Genomic DNA, 18,809 nt, shown 5'->3' with positions numbered 1-18,809 from the left:
GGGCCTTCCAAAGGAGTGGGGGGCCAGTCCAGGGGTGGGCTGCTGGGGGTTCGCAGGAGATCGGGAGAACCTCTAGCTAAGATTCTGTGCAGTTCGGAAAACCCCCAAATCCCACTCCTGGCTGGTCCTGCCCACCCCGCCCCTCCAAGCAGTCCCCACATGGCCCATTTTGGATGCAGGTAAGTGCAGGGTATGTGCGGAGGCTCGGGAAGGGAAAAAAATGAGCCTAATAGAAGTTCGGGAACTTCCAAAGGCCTCCAGAGCCTGTGGAGGCTGTTTTTGCCCTCCCGGAGGTTCGAGCAAACCCTTTGAAGCCCGTGGAGGGCAAAAACCACCACCGTGGTGCAGAAGGCTGACTAGGCCACGCCCAATATGGCCACACCCACCCAGCAACCGGGCAGAGAACCCCTTGCTAAAATTTTTGAAGCCCACCCCTGGGCCAGTTTAATTTCGAGTGAGATGATGTTCCAAGGGTGTTTTCATATAACGGGATGGTTGCTTCAAAAGGCACAACTCAGAAGACACACTGCTTAGACTGCCCTCCGCTATTCTTTCAATAATCCAAGAAGTTCTCTTTTTTTGGAACAAGTTGTGCCTCCTTCCAAGCAAAGCAAAATTCAACGTATTTTTATTATTTGTTGAATGACCACCGGATTGATTAACTACTGCAGTGAATCACGTTAACAACGGTGGTAAAAAAAATATTGGGTGTGACTCAACAACCGCCTTACTTAACAAGGGAAATTCTGGTTCACTGATAGTCATAAAACAAGGTCTACCCAAAACAGAAATGGCAGGTTCCCCTTCTTGAAAGAAGGGAGGAAAGCATTCGAAGCAGTGCTTCTTCTGAATTGGGTGTTATTTCCATGATTAATGGACTCATGGCTGGAATCAGGTAACGGACAAGAGACTTCTGAATGGTGAACGTCTCATTTATTATTATTATTTATTTATTTATTTACATTTTTATACCGCCCTTCTCCGAAGACTCAGGGCGGTGCATCATGCACAGGGCAGCTGTCTCAGTTCTGGTCTAGGATTATCATCCTAAAAGTGACTCATTTCCACATTGAACAGAATATGCTTTAGTAAGCCCAAAAGCATAGCCCCAGAAAATACCAAAAAGATGAGTGGTGTAGTATGCATTGATCTGAACTGAGATGCTGCTTGTTCTGTTTCTAAAGACCTACTACTTGATAAGTTAGAAAAATGTGGGCTAGACAGAATCCCCATCAGGTGGATTTATAACTGGCTGACCAACCGCACTCAACATGTGGTCCTTAATGGAACTATTTATTTATTTATTTATTTATTTATTTTGTCACAACAATATATGTAACTATCATACAGAAAGGTTATATAGTATATAAAGGTATAGAAGAAAAGAAAAACAATAGGACAGGAACGGTAGGCACGTTTGTGCGCTTATGCACGCCCCCTTATGGTCCTCTTAGGAATGGGGTGAGGTCAATAGTAGAAAGTTTTTGGTTCAAGCTTTTAGGATTATGAGAAGAGACCACAGAGTCAGGTAAAGTATTCCAAGCACTGATGATTCTGTTACAGAAGTCATATTTTCTGCAATCTAGATTAAAGCGGTTGACATTAAGTTTAAATCTATTGGTTGCTCTAGTATTATTGCAATTAAAGCTGAAGTAGTCTTTGACAGGAAGGACATTACAATAGATGATTCTATGAGTTAAACTTAGGTCTTGTCGAAGGCGACGGAGTTCTAAGTTTTCTAAGCCTAGGATTTCAAGTCTGGTGGGATAAGGTATTTTGTTGTTTTCAGAGGAATGGAGAACTCTTCTTGTAAAATATTTCTGGACACGTTCAATTGTATTGATGTCAGAGATATGGTGAGGGTTCCAAACAGGTGAGCTGTATTCTAGAATTGGTCTAGCAAATGTTTTTTATGCTCTGGTTACTAGTATAGTGTTTTTGGAAAAGAAGCTACGCAAGATTAGGTTTACAACTCTTAGAGCCTTTTTTGCTATGTATTTGCAGTGGGCTTTGGCATGGAGGGAACTACATGGAGGGAAGTATGCAGTGGGGTACCCCAAGGCTCTGCCCAGTTTTCTTCAACATCTTCATCAATGATTTAGATCAGTGGTTCTCAACCTGTGGGTCGCGACCCCTTTGGGCGTCGAATGACGATTTGCCAGGGGTCGCCTAAGACCATCGGAAATATGGGAAGTATACTTGCGAGTCGAAGAATCACGCTCCAATGGTTGACTCCACAAGCCAGCTGCAGGCTCTTCAAATCGCTAGCCGAATTCGGCTTCAGGAGCGATGAATTAAAAAAGAGATAAATCTTTGCTCTGATGTCTCCCTCTCAAGCCAGCTGCAATCATTCCCAATTGCTAGCCTAATCTGGCTTCAGGCGCGATAAATTTAATAGGGGAGGAGTCTCCGCTTAATGCCCCCGTCCTCAAGGCAATCACAAGCAGTTCAGATCGCTAGCCAATACAGCTTCAGGCGCAATAAATTCAAAACGAAAATAATTTTACGGTTGGGGTCGCCACATTGTGGGGAATTGTATTAAAGGGGCCGCCACATCGTGGGGAATTGTATTAAAGGGGTCGCAGCACTATAAAGGTTGAGAACCACTGATTTAGATGAAGGAATAGAAGGGGAACTCATCAGATTTGCAGATGACACCAAGCGGGCAGGAATAGCTAACACTCCAGAAGATAAGCTCAGGATACAGAAGGATCTTGACAGACCTGAACAAAATGTAAATTCAATGGTGAAAAAAGGAAGGTTCTACATTCAGGCAAGAAAAACCAAATGCACAGGTATTGAATAGATTATATCTGGCTCAGCAGTAGTAACTGAAAGACGGACCTTGGAGTCCTAGTGGACAATCACTTAAATATGAGCCAGCAGTGTGCTGCAGCCCCCAGAACAGCGAACGCAGTCCTAGGCTGCATTAACAGAGGGATAGAATCAAGTTCACATTAAGTGTTAACACCACTTTATGCTGCCTTGGTAAAACCATACTTGGAATCCTGCATCCAGTTTTGGTTACCACGATGTAAAAAAGATGTGGAGACTCTAGAAAGAGTGCAGAGAAGAGCAACAAAGATGATTAGGGGTGTTGTGACCGAGACCCAAGTAGTGATTACCAAACACAATTAGTCCTGAACAAATATATTTGATTAAAACAACTGAGAATTAATTCATTCTCAGCTTAGCCCAAAACAAATTCTTCATAAACAGTCCTTCGGCCTTATCACCAACCTCTGTTGTCTTTGGCAACCTGCCAAAGGCTTTTCTTGGCAAAACCCCCACAAAGATCAAGAGACACTGACAAGAAGCAATGGAATCAACGTTGCTTTTCTGTTGTGTCTCGCCCGCTTTCACTGCAGCCGGGGCCTTCTTATCTGCTTCCGAACGCTGAGGAATGTCCTAGTATGCCTCCCGGCCCCAGCCCTGGCTCCATGCCCAGACAGGCTGAGGAGGAAGAAGTACCTCCAGCCCCCAGCTCTGGCTCCATGCCCAGGCAACAGAGCAACTAGACCCCTCCCCCTCCTCCACAGCATGTGAGCCTGAGGAAGGTCAATTACCAACAGCTGCAGACTGGAGTGACCCTCGCTTCAGAAGAATTGATAGGCGGCGGCGACAGAAGGAAGGGAGGGGCAGGCCTGGATAAGTGCTGAGTCATGGAGCCACACCCCATGGCCTATATAAAGGATCTGCTTTCTGGCATTCTCTGAGTCAGGCAAAGTCTAACATATCTTGCTGAAGTCACTTTCTGGTCTCCTGCCTGCCTTGAGAACTTTGCTAGGACTTTGGCAGAGCTGCAGAGGCACGCCTGATTCGGATTTCCCTGACCCGGTCGTCAGCAAAGGAGTGGGACACGACATTTTCCACAAAGAACCCAACAGCTCATTGTTGCTCTTTTAAGCCTTATGGGAATGGCCAATCATCTTCTGGCCTTACTCTCGAGTCATCCTTTTTGTTTCAGCTGCTCTTGCCTTCTGGCAGCTCTATGCATGCGTGCATTAGGAACAGGCTCCTCCTGTTCCTCTGCCTCACTACTGTCAGCCTCTGGAAGCTCTAGAGTCTGTGCATGGCTCCCAGATGGCCCTGGCCTCCGACGCAGAGCCCTCATCCGGGCCTTCCCCTGATTCCAGGACTGGCCCATTGTCCTCCACAGCCTCCTCACTGGCCGACTCCACTGCCAAATCTGCAGGCTGCTGGTGGACCACAACAAGGTCTTTAGCTGGAGGCTAAAACATATAGAGGTTGCTGGAATTGGGTATGTCTAGTTTAATGAAAACAAGGACTAATGAAAGGTCTAGTTTAATGAAAACACAATAGGAGTGTTCTGATATCTCAGGGGTTGCCACAAAGAAGATGGAGTCAAGCTATATTCCAAAGCACCTGAAGGCAGGACAAGAAGCAATGGGTGGAAACTGATCAAGGAGAGAAGCAACCTAAAACAAAGGACAATCAGAGGACAATGAGAACAATTAGTCAGTGGAATGACTTGCCTCCAGAAGTTGTGGATGCTCCATCACTGAAGTTGTTTAAAAAGAGATTGGACAACTATTTATCTGAAGTGGGGTTGAACTCTAAGACCGCTTCCAACTCTTGTTATTCAGTTAAAATACATTGTGTTAAGAGCAGCAATATGGACACAGAGTAAGAAGTAAACAGATAAATAAGAGGGAAGGAGAGAGATTAAAAGCAAATTGCATCAGCGTCCCTTAAAACCTGGTAAATGAGATGTGTCTTTGGGTATTTTTTTTTCGAAGCAGAGAAAATTAAATGGATGCTCTTTCAAGGGTAAGATAATCAGACAGAAACAATAAGAAAATGACAAACAAGTGATAAATGGTATAGTTTTAAAGCTCATCCTCCAGAACTTCCTTCATCCAAATAACAATTACGTACAGTACATTAATAGCCCCAGTGAGCAGTTATTAAATGAAGAATTGGTAGAACCAAAGACCGCATTAGTTTCAAGAAACGCTTACCAATCATTTAAATGCAAGGCCTGGATCCTGGTAAACTGGAGACTGTGATGGCATGTAAAATCAATTTAAACAGAGAATTTAATTTGTATATCAAAGGGGTTTGCAAAGTATTTTTCTTTAGATGCTCGATTTCTGTTCAGTTTTCTTTCACTAATCAAGGAAGGGAGCACAATTCGGCTTGACATATTTAGCTGCTGATACACACTGAAAAATAATTTATTGGATGCTAGTAAATTCTGCTTATGTCTTCCTAGGAAAAGAAAATTATTTTGTCTCCTGAGAGGCATGTGTATCTCCAAAGCTGGTATGCAACTTTGAATGGATATTTTTCAGTGCAAATTTCATTCTATATTCAGGTTTTTTTAAAAAAAAATATTGCACACTTCGTGTTTGGAGCTCTTAATTGCTTAATTAAAGACACCCTCAAATTTTAAACACTGCAAGCACCATAGATATCAAATTTAATCAACCTATGAACTTTTATTTTTATATGCCAATTTACAATGTGCGTGTGTGAAAGATTAGAATTTCTAGGGAAAAAAATGCAACCATTCTTTTCATTTTAAACTCTTGTCTACGCCATCTCCACCAATTTCCCCATCTAGCAAATAATATGCACCAACCCACCTGCCTGCTAAGTTTTAGATTTTGGGTAGTGCAGAAAGATTCCAACAGTGCTCATACTGTACAATATGAAAACAATATTGTGGGGTTTTTTTCCAAATTGTACTTGCAGCTTTTTATCCGTTTGGTTTTGTCATAGCAATTTTCAGAAAAAGAATGGTTGGTTTTGTGTTTTCATGTAAATCACACACAATAAACTTCAAAGCTTTCATTCAGCTGGAAAGCAGCATCTGAGAATCAAAGCTGGAGATTGTATTCGACATAAGAAAAGTATTCAGTTCCTGGATTCATACAGTGGGTGAAGCCATGGATAGTTTTAATTATGGTTTGCGGGATAAGTTACATCAAACGTTAAATTTCTGCTGGCTTCACCCATTGCACCAAGTTCAAGTGAAAGAGAACACTGTCTCTCTTTCACTTGAAATTCTGGGTTTAGAAAATTTAGAACTACGCCGCCTTCGACGTGACCTGAGTTTAACTCATAGAATCATCTATTACAATGTCCTTCCTGTCAAAGACTACTTCAGCTTCAATTGCAATGATACACGAGCACACAATAGATTTAAGCTTAACGTGAACCGCTCCAATCTTGATTGCAGAAAATATGACTTCAGTAACAGAGTGGTTAATGCTTGGAATACACTACCTGACTCTGTGGTCTCTTTTCAAAATCCCCAAAGCTTCAATCAAAAACTGTCACTATTGACCTCACCCAGTGGTGGTATTCAAGTAATTTAACAACGGTTCTCTGCCTAATGATTTCTTCCAACAACTAGTTTGCCAAATTGCTCAGAAAGTTAACAACCGGTTCTCTCGAAGTGGTGCGAACTGGCTGAATCCCACCACTGACCTCACCCCATTCCTAAGAGGTCTGTAAGGGGCGTGCATAAGAGCACAAGCATGCCTACCGTTCCTGTCTTATTGTTTCCTTTCGTTATATCCAATTAATATAGTTATTACATACTCATGCTTATATATATGCTTATATATTGTATAGTTATTTCATGCTTATGCTTATATATACTGTGTGACAAAATAAATAAATAAATAAACTGTGGCTGGAAGAGATCTGGAAATGCAGCCACTTAGGGTTACTGAGCAGAAATGTAGAAAGTGTAAAATGAATTCCGTTTTATGTACAAGTTAAATGAAACAGAACGTACTCTTTATTACCACGTAAAGAGCAAACTCACACGAACAAAACAGGACAGTAATGAGAAATTTGCGGTGAAGAGGTTGAAGGGAGCGGAGAATCAATGCAGCTACAGCAAAAGGTGAGGTGATGAAGGGAATTTAATGAAACCATGTTTTAGCAAGCTATTTAACGGAATACTGGCCATCTGTCTAAAAGTGAAACAGCTAGACTTGCTTTCGTTTGTAAGGGAAAAAACTGGAAAGGCAGAGGTTTTGCCCCATAGCCCATTATTTTTCAACAACCAAGATATATGGAACAGGTTTCCTCCAGCAAATCGGTTTAGACAGAAAAAAAAATGGAAAGCTGGGTTAATAGGTCCACGCCCTGAGAAAGGGGTTCATTGGGGATTTAGCCTGTTGGATAAAATAATAAATTAGTGTCTTCTGATTGACATTTTTCATTTTCATTTTATTTTCTACAGTGGAATTATTGAGTCTGTCATCTGCACCTCTATAACTGTCCGGTCTGGTTCTGCAACCCAACAAGACAGACACAGACTTCAGAGGATAATTAGAACTGCAGAAAAAACAATGGCTACCAACCTGCCTTCCATTGAGGACCTGTATGCTGCATGAGTCAAAAAGAGGGCTATGAAAATATTCACATCCTGGACATAAACTGTTTCAACTCCTACCCTCAAAGTGATGCTATACAGCACTGAAAACCAGAACAACTAGACACAAGAAGTTTCTTCCCGAACACCATCACTCTGCTAAACAAATAATTCCCTCAAACTAGTCAAACTATTTACTAAGTCTGCACTACTATTAATCTTCTCATCGTTCCCATCACCCATCTCCTTCCTCTTATGACTGTATGACTGTAACTTTGTTGTTTGTATCCTTAGGATTTATATTGATATTGTTTCCTGATTGCTTATTTGTACCCTATGACTATCATTAAGTGTTGTACCTTAGAATTCTTGATGAACGTATCTTTTCTTTTATGTACACTGAGAGCCTATGCACCAAAGACAAATTCCTTGTGTATCCAATCACACTTGGCCAATAAAAAATTCTATTCTATTCTATTCTATTCTATTCTATTCTATTCTATTCTATTCTATTCTATTCTATTCTATCTTTTATGTATTCCATGCACCAAGACAAATTCCTTGTGTGTCCAATCACACTTGGCCAATAAAAAATTCTATTCTATTCTATTCTATTCTATTCTATTCTATTCTATTCTATTCTATTCTATTCTATTCTATTCTATTCTATTCTATTCTATTCTATTCCAGATAGTCCTCGACTTGCAGCCATTTGTTTAGTGAACATTTGAAGTTACAACAGCACTAAAAAAAGTAACTTATGATTGTTGATATGTTAGCAGTGTTCCAATATCTCAGGGGCTGCTACAGAGAAGAGGGGGTCAATCTATTCACCAAAGTACAGGTACCTGAAGGCAGGACAAGAAGCAATGGGTGGAAACTAATCAAGGAGCGAAGCAACCTAGAACTAAGGAGAAATTTCCCAACAGTGAAAACAATTAATCAGTGGAACAACTTGCCTCCAGAAGTTGTGAATGCTCCAACAGTGGAAGTTTTAAAGAAGAGATTAGACAACCATTTGTCTGGAATGGTGTAGGGTTTCCTGCTTGAGGAGGGACTAGAAGACCTCCAAGGTCCCTTCCAGCTCTGTTGTTATTCTGCAGCTTCCCCATAGTCACATGATCAGAATTTGGGCACTTGGCAACTGGCATGTATTTATGACAATTACAGTGTCTTGGTAGCCTTGTGATCACCATTAGTAACCTTCTCAACCAGCTCCCAACAAGCAGTCAAAGGGGCAGAGTGAGGGGAAGAGTCAGATTTGCTTAATGACCGCATGATTCGCTTAACTGCAGTAGTTTACTTAACAAATGTGGCAAAATGATGGTAAAATGGGGAAAAACTCAGTTAACAACTGCCTCGCTCAGCAACGGAATTGTTGGGCTCAATTTTAGTCGTACGTTGAGGACTATTCCTTTACACTGCGGAAACAGCTGAAGGGTAGATACATATTAGCCTTGCCCACCAGCTGGAGAAATGAGAATGACTGGTTGGTTGGTTCCCCCCTCCTCATAAATAACATCTTAAATAAATAAATAAATAACAACAGAGTTGGAAGGGACCTTGGAGGCCTTCTAGTCCACCCCCCTGCCCAGGCAGGAAACCCTACATCATCTCAGACAGATGGTTATCCAACATTTTCTTAAAAATTTCCAGTGTTGGAGCATTCACAACTTCTGCACTTATTAATTGTTCTAACTGTCAGGAAATTTCTCCTTAGTTCTAAGCTGCTTCTCTCCTTGATCAGTTTGCACCCGTTGCTTCTTGTTCTACCCTCAGGTGCTTTGGAGAACAGCCCGACTCCCTCTTCTTTGTGGCAGCCCCTGAGATATTGGAAGACTGCTATCATGTCTCCCCTAGTCCTTCTTTTCATTAGGCAATCTTGGCAAGGGGAAGGCTGATTAGCCTTTTAAGTCTGCCAAAGAATAAGTTTCTGCAAGGAAATGGCTTTGTCCACGTTCTAATATTTGCTACTGAGATAGCGTAGTGGTGGTAGAAGCCAGTTATTCTGGTCTGATGTTAGCCAAAGGTCCCACTCTTGCTATTTATGCAAGACCACCACCAAACCAGGATCCTCTAAGCCCAGGGCTTCCCAGACTCTGAGGTGGAGCTCCTTGGGGAAGGTACAAACAGTAGGAAGTTAGCACCCACCCCTCTCCTAGGAAAAGATATTTTAGGGAATATTAAAAGGGCAGAATATTTCCCCGAAAAGGGAGGCAGAAACTCAGCCCCACCACCTCTGTCAATGGGCCACTAAGGCCTGGGCCAGTCCGTTCTACATAACAAAAGATCAACCTCCTTCAGGCGGAGCCATAGTAGGAATTGCCCAAAGCCCTTTCATTCCGTCATCACCCAGCAAGAGTCAACCAAGCCTGGGACTCAAAAGACAACCTACACACTAGTTACCCCTGCGTGGCCCCATGGGAGTCTGACAACCAATACAAGCTCAAATTCAAAGCCCAGCTCTCTCTCTCTCACCCATGTGCTTTCATGCCCAGGATCTCAAAACCACATGGTCCTGTCCACCATTAAACCAACTTTCCAAGCAGTCTCCATGTTCCCAGTGTCTTTCCCCCCCCCCACTTGGAACTGAACCCAGATGGACATTTCTTCCAATAAGACAGAGGAAGGAAGAACCGTTCAGTTACGTTGCTACAGGAAAGCCACTTTTTCCAAAGTTTCACTGTATTGTTTTCATTGCTCATGTTTTAAGGGAGGTATGCACATTCAGGTTACAGGAAAGGGAGGCGTGATGGCAAAAAGTTTAGGAGTTCTTGCTCAAGTCCCAACTTTTAAGACCTGTGGCCTTCAACCTCACAGATGGAATCCTGGGAGTTGAAGTCCACAAGTCTGAAAGTTGCCAGGGTTGGACATCCCTGCTCTAGTCCCAAGCCGGACATCAATCTTTTCTTAAAACTTTATTTTTCTAGACCAGTTTCCTTCCTGTGCTTTTCTGAGCCGCGTTTACTTTGTCTCTTGTCCAAGCGCCAGCCTCTTTTCTCTCTCGCTCCCTTCTCTTTGCTTCTGCAGTATTTATTTAAGCTACTGTAGACAATTTTTTACCCTAAAATAAACTCCCTCTTTTGGCCTGCTGATACTATTTATTTTATTATTTATTTATTTATTATTCGAATTTATATACCGCCCTATCTCCCAAAGGACTCAGGGCGGTTCACAGGCATATAAAACATCAATATCAATATACAAATTAAAATAATCCTTAAAAAACTTATTCTAGCGCCCGAATTAATTAAAAATAGAAATATAAATATAAAATATAAATATTTAAAATCAATTTAAAACCCCTCTAAATTTAAAAATCTAAGCCAGTCCTGCACAGATGAATAAATGTGTCTTGAGCTCGCGACGGAAGGTTCGAAGGTCAGGAAGTTGACGGAGTCCTGGGGGGAGTTCGTTCCAGAGGGTGGGAGCCCCCACAGAGAAGGCCCTTCCTGGGCGTCGCCAAACGACACTGCCTAGCTGACGGCACCCTGAGGAGTCCCTCTGTGAGAGCGCACGGGTCGGTGAGAGGTATCTGGTCGCAGGCGGTCCCAGATAACCCGGCCCTATGCCATGGAGCGCTTTAAAGGTGGTCACCAAAACCTTGAAGCGCACCGGAGGCCACAGGTAGCCAGTGCAGCCTGCGCAGGATGGGTGTTATGCGGAGCCACGAGGGCTCCTCTATCACCCGCGCAGCCGCATTCTGAACTAACTGCAGCCTCCGGATGCCCTTCAAGGGAAGCCCCATGTAGAGAGCGTTGCAGTAATCCAGGCGAGACGTCACAAGGGCGTGAGTGACCGTGCATAGGGCCTCCCGGTCCAGAAAGGGGCGCAACTGGCGCACCAGGCGAACCTGGTAGAACGCTCTCCTGGAGACGGCCGTCAAATGATCTTCTAGAGACAGCCGTTCATCCAGGAGGACGCCTAAGTTGCGCACCCTCTCCATCGGGGCCAATGACTCGCCACCGATGGTCAGCCGCGGATTTAGCTGACTGTACCGGGATGCCGGCATCCACAGCCACTCTGTCTTGGAGGGATTGAGCTTGGGCCTGTTTCTCCCCATCCAGACCCGTACGGCCTCCAGGCACCGGGACAGCACTTCGATAGCTTCGTTGGGGTGGTCCGGTGTGGAAAAGTACAGCTGGGTGTCATCCGCGTACAGCTGGTACCTCACACCGAACCCACTGATGATCTCACCCAGCGGCTACTATTCCTCTTTTCTATCCTATTTGTATAGGAGTGGGTATGTGGGAGAGGGGAAATTAAATGTGCTGTTTAGCTGCTCCCTCCCTCCTGAAATGGCTGAGTGCTGGAAGGATTAGACACCTTTCTTTGAACTGCCAGCAGAAGCCAGCTCAGTGATAAGAATTGCAGAAAAATTAGCACTACCCTCATTTATTAAACACAGGTTTCGTTTTGCAGACAAAAACAGAAACAATCTGGATTTTTCTTTTCTTTTTTTTTAATCAGGAAAGATTTCTTATAGCTGAGATCACCCTCTTTCCATATGGTCCTGCAAATGGGAAATGAAGCTTCTGATAGAGAGGGTTGGCCCAGGGCCAATTCTTCTTCTTCTTCCTCCTCCTCCTCCTCCTTCCGCCACCGCTGCCTTCCAGCATTCCTGAAAGCAAAAGCCTGCAAAGATGGCTGAGTAGCACAGCCGCCCACAAACCAACATGGCTATCCTTCACCACCGCGAGAACGGTGCAATTCTGAATTACAGGATACAGATTTGAAAGTTGGGAAGCCTTTTATGTTCGCACCTTAATTGGTAGCACTTAAAAAAAAAAAAAAGACAGATCAGCGTGGTTGCCATGGGCTCATTCATACGGTTCCTAGCAAAATAAAAATAAAATATAAAAAATAAAAAATAAAAAAGGGCCTCTGGTGGCTCAACAGACTAATGCAGTCTGTTATTAACACAGCTGCTTGCAATTACTGCAGGTTCTAGTCCCACCAGGCCCAAGGTTGACTCAGCCTTCCATCCTTTATAAGGTAGGTAAAATGAGGACCCAGATTGTTGGGGGCAATATAAGTTGACTTTGTATATAAATATACAAATAGGATGAGACTATTGCGTTACACAATGTAAGCTGCCCTGAGTCTTCGGAGAAGGGCAGGATATAAATTCAAATAAAAAAAAATATATCCTTAGACATCTCTCAGATAACTTGAATTATCTGATGATGATCCCAAAGGTGCTTTTTTTCAAGAGGCTGTAGGAAGTTAGCACCCACCCGTCTCCTAGAAGAATGAGATATTCTAGGAAATATTAAAAAGGCAGAATATTATACCTCCCCGGATGAAAAATGGGGGAAACATGTTTTTTAGGCAGGAAGCAGACTCGCTCTTAATAGTCTCCACCTTCCTCAATAGCCCACAGCAGATGTCAGCACTTAAGAGATAAAGAGATAGACAGCTCTATTCATAAGCAAATGCCCTCAACGAAGATCCAACAAAGGTAGGATTAGCCCTCAGCCATAATAGGAATTGCCCCAAACCTTCTTCGTTACATCATCACCTGGCAAGATTCAACCAGGCCCGGGACTCAAAAGACAACCTATAAAGTTACCCCAGCATGGTCCCAAGGGAGTCTGACAACCAATCAGAATACAAGCTCAAATTCAAAGCCCAACAGAGGGTATAAATCTCTCACCCATGGGCTTTTTTGCCCAGGACTTCAAAACCATGTGATTCCTGTCCACCATTAAACCATCTTTTCAAGCAGTCTCCATGTTTCCAGTGTCTTTCTTCCCACTTAGAACTGAACCCAGATGGACATTTCTTCCAATAAGGCAACTGGACTTTCTGGTTTTTCTTTGAAGGCGTTTCGCTTATCATCCAAGAAGCTTCTTCAGCTCTGACTGGACGGTGGGGAATGAAACGTGTTCAAAGAAAAACCAGGAAGTCCAGCTGCCTCTTGAAAAAAACACCTTTGGGAATTCCATACTCTGGCAGGCAGAAGAATGAATTTAAAAAAGGAACCAGGAGCACTGCTCAGGTAATCCTGAGGACACAGATGAACCTCCAAGTGCTTCAACGACCCTCTAAAAGGATGCAGATGACCAGCTGTCTGCAAGGAATATAAATCCTTCATTCCCTACCATCCAGTCAGAGCTGAAGAAGCTTCTTGGATGAAAAGTGAAAGGTCTTCAAAGAAAAAAACAACCAGAAAGTCCAGTTGCCTCTCGGAAAAAAAAGCACCTTTGGGACAACCATGACCTGGATGACTGGGAATCTCCATTGACATTTAGCACCGATGATGTTACCTAATTGGAATAATCAATAATAATAATAATAACACCTAGCCTGGCTAGGTAGTTCAGTGGCTAAGAAGCTGAGCTTGTCGATCAGAAAGGTTGGCGATTTGGTGGTTCGAATCCAGAGGTGGGTTTCAGTAGATTCTGACCAGTTCTGAAGAACCGGTAGCGGAAATTTTGAGTAGTTCAAAGAACCGGTAGTAAAATTTCTGACCGGCCCCGCTTCCCTCTATTCTCTGCCTCCCAAGTCCCAGTTGATCAGGAGGAAACGGGGATTTTTGCAGTAACCTTCCCCTGGAGTGGGGTGGGAATGGAGATTTTGCAGTTTTCTTTCCCTGGAGTGGGGTGGGAATGGAGATTTTGCAGTATCCTTCCCCTGGAGTGGGGTGGGAATGGAGATTTTGCAGTAACCTTCCCCTGGAGTGGGGTGGGAATGGAGATTTTGCAGTAACCTTCCCCTGCCCAAGGAGCTGCTGAACTGCCCAAGGAGCTGCTGATCCAGTTCTACAGAGGAATTATTGAGTCTGTCATTTGCACCTCTATAACTGTCTGGTTCGGTTCTGCAACCCAACAAGAAAAACACAGACTTCAGAGGATAATTAGAACTGCAGAAAAAATAATTGCTACCAACCTGCCTTCCATTGAGGACCTGTATACTGCACGAATCAAGAAGAGGGCCGTGAAAATATTTGCAGATCCCTCACATCCTGGACATAAACTGTTTCAACTCCTACCCTCAAAACGATGCTATAGAGCACTGCACACCAGAACAACTAGACACAAGAACAGTTTTTTCCCCAAAGGCCATCACTCTGCTAAACAAATAATTCCCTCAACACTGTCAGACTATTTACTGAATCTGCACTACTATTAATCGTTTCATAGTTCCCATCACCAATCTCTTTCCACTTATGACTGTATGACTATAACTTGTTGCTGGCAATCCTTATGATTTATATTGATATATTGACCATCAATTGTGTTGTAAATGTTGTACCTTAATGAACGTATCTTTTCTTTTATGTACACTGAGAGCATATGCACCAAGACAAATTCCTTGTGTGTCCAATCACACTTGGCCAATAAAATTCTATTCTATTCTATTCTATTCTGGAGTGGGGTAGGAATGGAGATTTTACAGTTTCCTTCCCCTGCCACGCCCACCAAGCCATGCCACACCCACCAAACCACACCCACAGAACCGGTAGTTAAAAACTTTTTGAAACCCACCACTGTTGGAATCCCTAGTATAGGTCTCCTGCCTGAGCAGGGGGTTGGACTAGATGACCTCCAAGGTCCCTTTCAACTCTGTTACTGTAACGAAACGTCTGCAAGAAAACAGCCAAGCTCAGAGAGCATTCTTATCTGGTGGTGCGCTTGAATAACTGCAGGAAATGGAATGGGGATTAAAGCATGCATGTGGACTAGCCTCTTCCCCCAACGATGGAAATAAAATCCGGCCGAGCAACAGAGGACGCCAAAGAGCGAATTTCAGTTCTCTTTACAGCCACCTAGCGGCACTCTGAAGTTTTGCAGCCCAGCTCGGGGTCGCCCCACCCAATAGAGACGTTGCGGTGGAGGCATCCGCGCTAGGCATGCTGGGAGCTGTAGTCCAATTACGTCTAGCGGACATCAAGTCGAAGCGCTCGTCCCGACAGTCGTTTTTGCCGACAGGGGTCGCTAGTTTGTTTCACGTTTATTCAGCCTGCCAGGACGAGAGGACGCTCGGGATTGGTGGATGGCGCCAATGCAATGCGGCGACGGGATGAAAGCTGTGCTGCGATTGGTCGGGTTTGGTTCTCAAGCCACGGAGGCCCAAATCTAAGGCGTGTGCCTTCCCTCCACCCCCTATTTTTTTTCCCCCCTCTAAAGTTTCCGCTCAACGCTGTTAATGTGGCTTGCATGGAAATATTTTTGGAATCTTTCCTTTAGACAAGCTTGGAGTGTCGACCAATCATCTCATGACTTTGGTAGCTGTTGCTAAGCAGATTATTCTAATGACTCATGGGCGGTCTTTCTTTTCCCCCCTCCCCCCCCGTTCTGCAGCTACCATTGTGAGGTGAGGACAGGTGGGCGGGGATGGTCTGTGGTGAGGCCCTAGGAACCGGTCTGGACTCGAAACCGTCACCGAACCCCTTCAGGTAAAACGATGGACCGTCCCGGAGAATGAGTTTGGCTGAGGGTTTCGGCAAGGCCCCATGAAGGGTTTTTAGGGGTTGTTGTTTTAGTCGCACCCAAGATGGCGCCGGGATCGGGACAAACCGTTTGCTCCCGCGGGTGGGGAAAGAGGTGTAGGGCGCTGCCATACCCCCCCCTCCCTGCCGGAGAGGTACAGTCCGCTTCCCCCTCCCTGCCCTAATCGGGATACCCCATCCGCCCCAGACGGGGGGGGAGAAAGAGCTGCCCCAGCTGGCCCTCCCCCCTCCCTGCTTGGTATAGTCCGGACCCCGGCACCTCACTGGACTGGGGGGGGGTTGTTGAAGCCATTTTAATGCCCCCTCCCCAGCGCTGTGGGCCTTTCCCTCGTCGAGGGCTACTCTTCCTCTTTTCCGGCCTGCAACTTTCCCCCTCAGAGCGGCTGTCGGTTTCCCTTCCCCTTCGGCAACGTCGCGACCCGCGTCGGCCTGCGTTCTCCCCCCCTCACTCCCGTGGGCCCGAGTGGTTGGGGCGGCCGGGAGTGACCGTTTTGGACTCGGGCTCTCGGGACTCCTCGCGGCGTCTCCTTTTGATTGGCTGGCTGGTGGGGCGAGCGCGGCGGCGGGCGGGGGGGGGGGGAAAGTCCCGAGCGCCCTCTGGGTTCGCTGGCCCGGGTCGCGCTGCGCGTGCGCGTGAGCGCCCGGGTTGCGTTCCCACGTGCTAATGCGGGCATTGGCAGGTCAAGCCCTGGGATGGCAAGGAGCGCTTTGCAAACGGCCGGGTTAAGGGTTTTGGACAAGACCCGGGCATTAGGCGCCGTTCCTTCCCCGTGCAAAAGGATTGGGCGCGGGGTTCAAGTGGGAGACCCGTGTTTCTTTGCAGAAGGGGCCATGAGTTGAGTGCACGCGTGGCTTGCCTAGTGCAGGTAGTCCTCGACTTACAACAGCCCGCCTACGGACCCTCCAAAGTTACAAAACGGTGCTGGGGAAAAAAAGGGGGGGACTGATTACAGTTTTTCACACTTGTGACCGTTCCTCACACTTGTGACCGTGGCCACGCGATTGATATTCAGGTAGCAATAACACTTTAGACTTATATACCGCTTCGCAGTGCTTTTAGAGCCCTCGCTAAGCAGTTTTACAGAGTCGGCATATTGCCCTTCCCTGAACAACTGACTCGCATTTATGACCGTTGCAGTGTCGTGGGGCTGGGGGGGGGGGAATTAGGGTTTGTATGATCCCCTTTTGCAACCTTCTGATGTGAACCAGATTCACTTAACAAGCATGTGACTAATTGAAGGATTGCCAGTTAACAAAATGCGGCCTGGAAAATGGGGGGCAAAAGGTGCTTAACCGATTTCTCACTTAGCGACGTACATTTGGGGCTCGGTCGTAAGTCATGGACTACCTGTAATAAGATGCCCCAGTTGCAGGGAGCTTGAAAAGCTGAACGTGCTGCTCCTCCGGCCTATAATGATGGATTGTGCGGTTGTGTCATTGTGCATCGCTGTGTCTTTCCACCCGCGTGATTCCCAATGGCCAAGTTGGACGGTATTGGAAATCCAGTAGAGTTGCGGTTAGAAAATTAAAAGCTCTTTGCATTTTTTTGTTAACTTATGGGTTAATGTTAAAATTTGATCAACAAATGTTTTTTATGTCCTAATTGGGTTATTTATTTATATATATTTGTTTTCTGAGGTTTTCACGGGTGTTTGTATGTAGGTCTTTGGTTGTTCAGGTTTTCTCCCGCGTAAAATTGGAAGTGTCTTGGCGACGTTTCGACGAAGTCTCATTCGTCATCTTCAGGCTTCAGCTTCGTGCTTCTGGGACGAAGACCATATATAGACCATATATATATAAGTCTTTGGTTATTCGGGTTTTCTCCCACGTAAAATTGGAAGTGTCTTGGCGACGTTTCGACGAAGCCTCATTCGTCATCTTCAGGCTTCAGCTTCGTGCTATAACCAAAGACCTACATACAAACACCTGCGAAAACCTCAGAATATATATATATATATATATATATGTATGTATGTATATATGTATGTATGTATGTATATATTTGTTTGTTTTCGTAGATTTTCATGGGTATAGGTATGCAAGTCTTAGTGTATTTGGGTATTTTCCCGTGTAAGGTTGAGAGTATCGAAACGTCAAAACGTCACCAAGATACTCTCAACCTTCCATGGGAAAAGACCCGAATATGCCAAGACTTGCGCGCACACACACACACACACACACACACACACACACACATATGAGGTTTTTATATTTTATATATTGAGTCACCCCATGTGCGAATAGGCGATATAAACTTCCTAAAATAAATAAATATCTTGCCTTTTCACTACAGTGCTATAAAAATCAAGGGAACTTACATTAAAGGAAAAAAAAAGCACCCATTTCATAATCTGACACCTTCTTGGTGTTAAAGAGGATAGACCAAATACTGCCCGTCCATGCCCAAGTGGGAAGCACTATATAGCAGTTTCCTTTGTGGCTTATGTATTTTATGTATTGCTGTAATTTGCATAAGATTGTTAGCAATGTGCTAACGATTAAAACTATCGAAACGAAGACAACGATGCAATAATAATGTGCTGCCATTGATAGTCCTCCAACATCTCCCAAATGTTCTGCAAAAAATTATTTTATTAGCTTCTGAAAGGTCGTAGAAAGCTGGGGGGGGAGGGAGCTGATGTGAGCTGGAGGAAAGCCCACAACAGCATCTTGCACAAAAGCCCCTGCCCTCTTAACTTCTTGGCATTGGTGAGGAAGGGTCATTAAGAAATTTTGCCAGCAAACCTACCCCTGGATACATGGGGAAGGTTGTCCTGAGGAATCTTTGCCAGATACGACACTATAGGTTAGGCTCTTGGAGTTGCATTCAGAAAGCCATCACGGTTTCTAGCACAGAGTTACGTAGCTATGACAACCTCTTATTCTCCAGCAGACGAGCTATTATGTTTTATCCCAATTACAGTTCCCAGAGGTTTTCAAAGGCAATTCTTTGCAGCCTGCACTACAGTACAGGTTGTCCTCGACTTACGACCTTCATGG

General features: G+C 44.7%; 1 protein-coding gene across 1 annotated transcript in view; it reads left to right on the top strand.

The window, feature by feature from the left end:
- Window positions 1–15,607: 15,607 nt before the first annotated feature.
- PRDM10 (PR/SET domain 10) overlaps window positions 15,608–18,809 on the top strand; it is a 60,579-nt gene continuing 57,377 nt past the window's right edge. The window contains exon 1 of the mRNA XM_058194369.1: window positions 15,608–15,755. The gene's annotated coding sequence lies outside the window, so the exon portion shown is untranslated. The remainder of the gene's footprint in view (window positions 15,756–18,809) is intronic.

The sequence above is a fragment of the Ahaetulla prasina genome, chromosome 9 (assembly GCF_028640845.1).
Source record: "Ahaetulla prasina isolate Xishuangbanna chromosome 9, ASM2864084v1, whole genome shotgun sequence".
Lineage (NCBI taxonomy): Eukaryota > Metazoa > Chordata > Lepidosauria > Squamata > Colubridae > Ahaetulla > Ahaetulla prasina.
The sequence above is the reverse complement of the archived record's forward strand: the minus strand, read 5'-3'. Positions and strand labels throughout refer to the sequence as shown.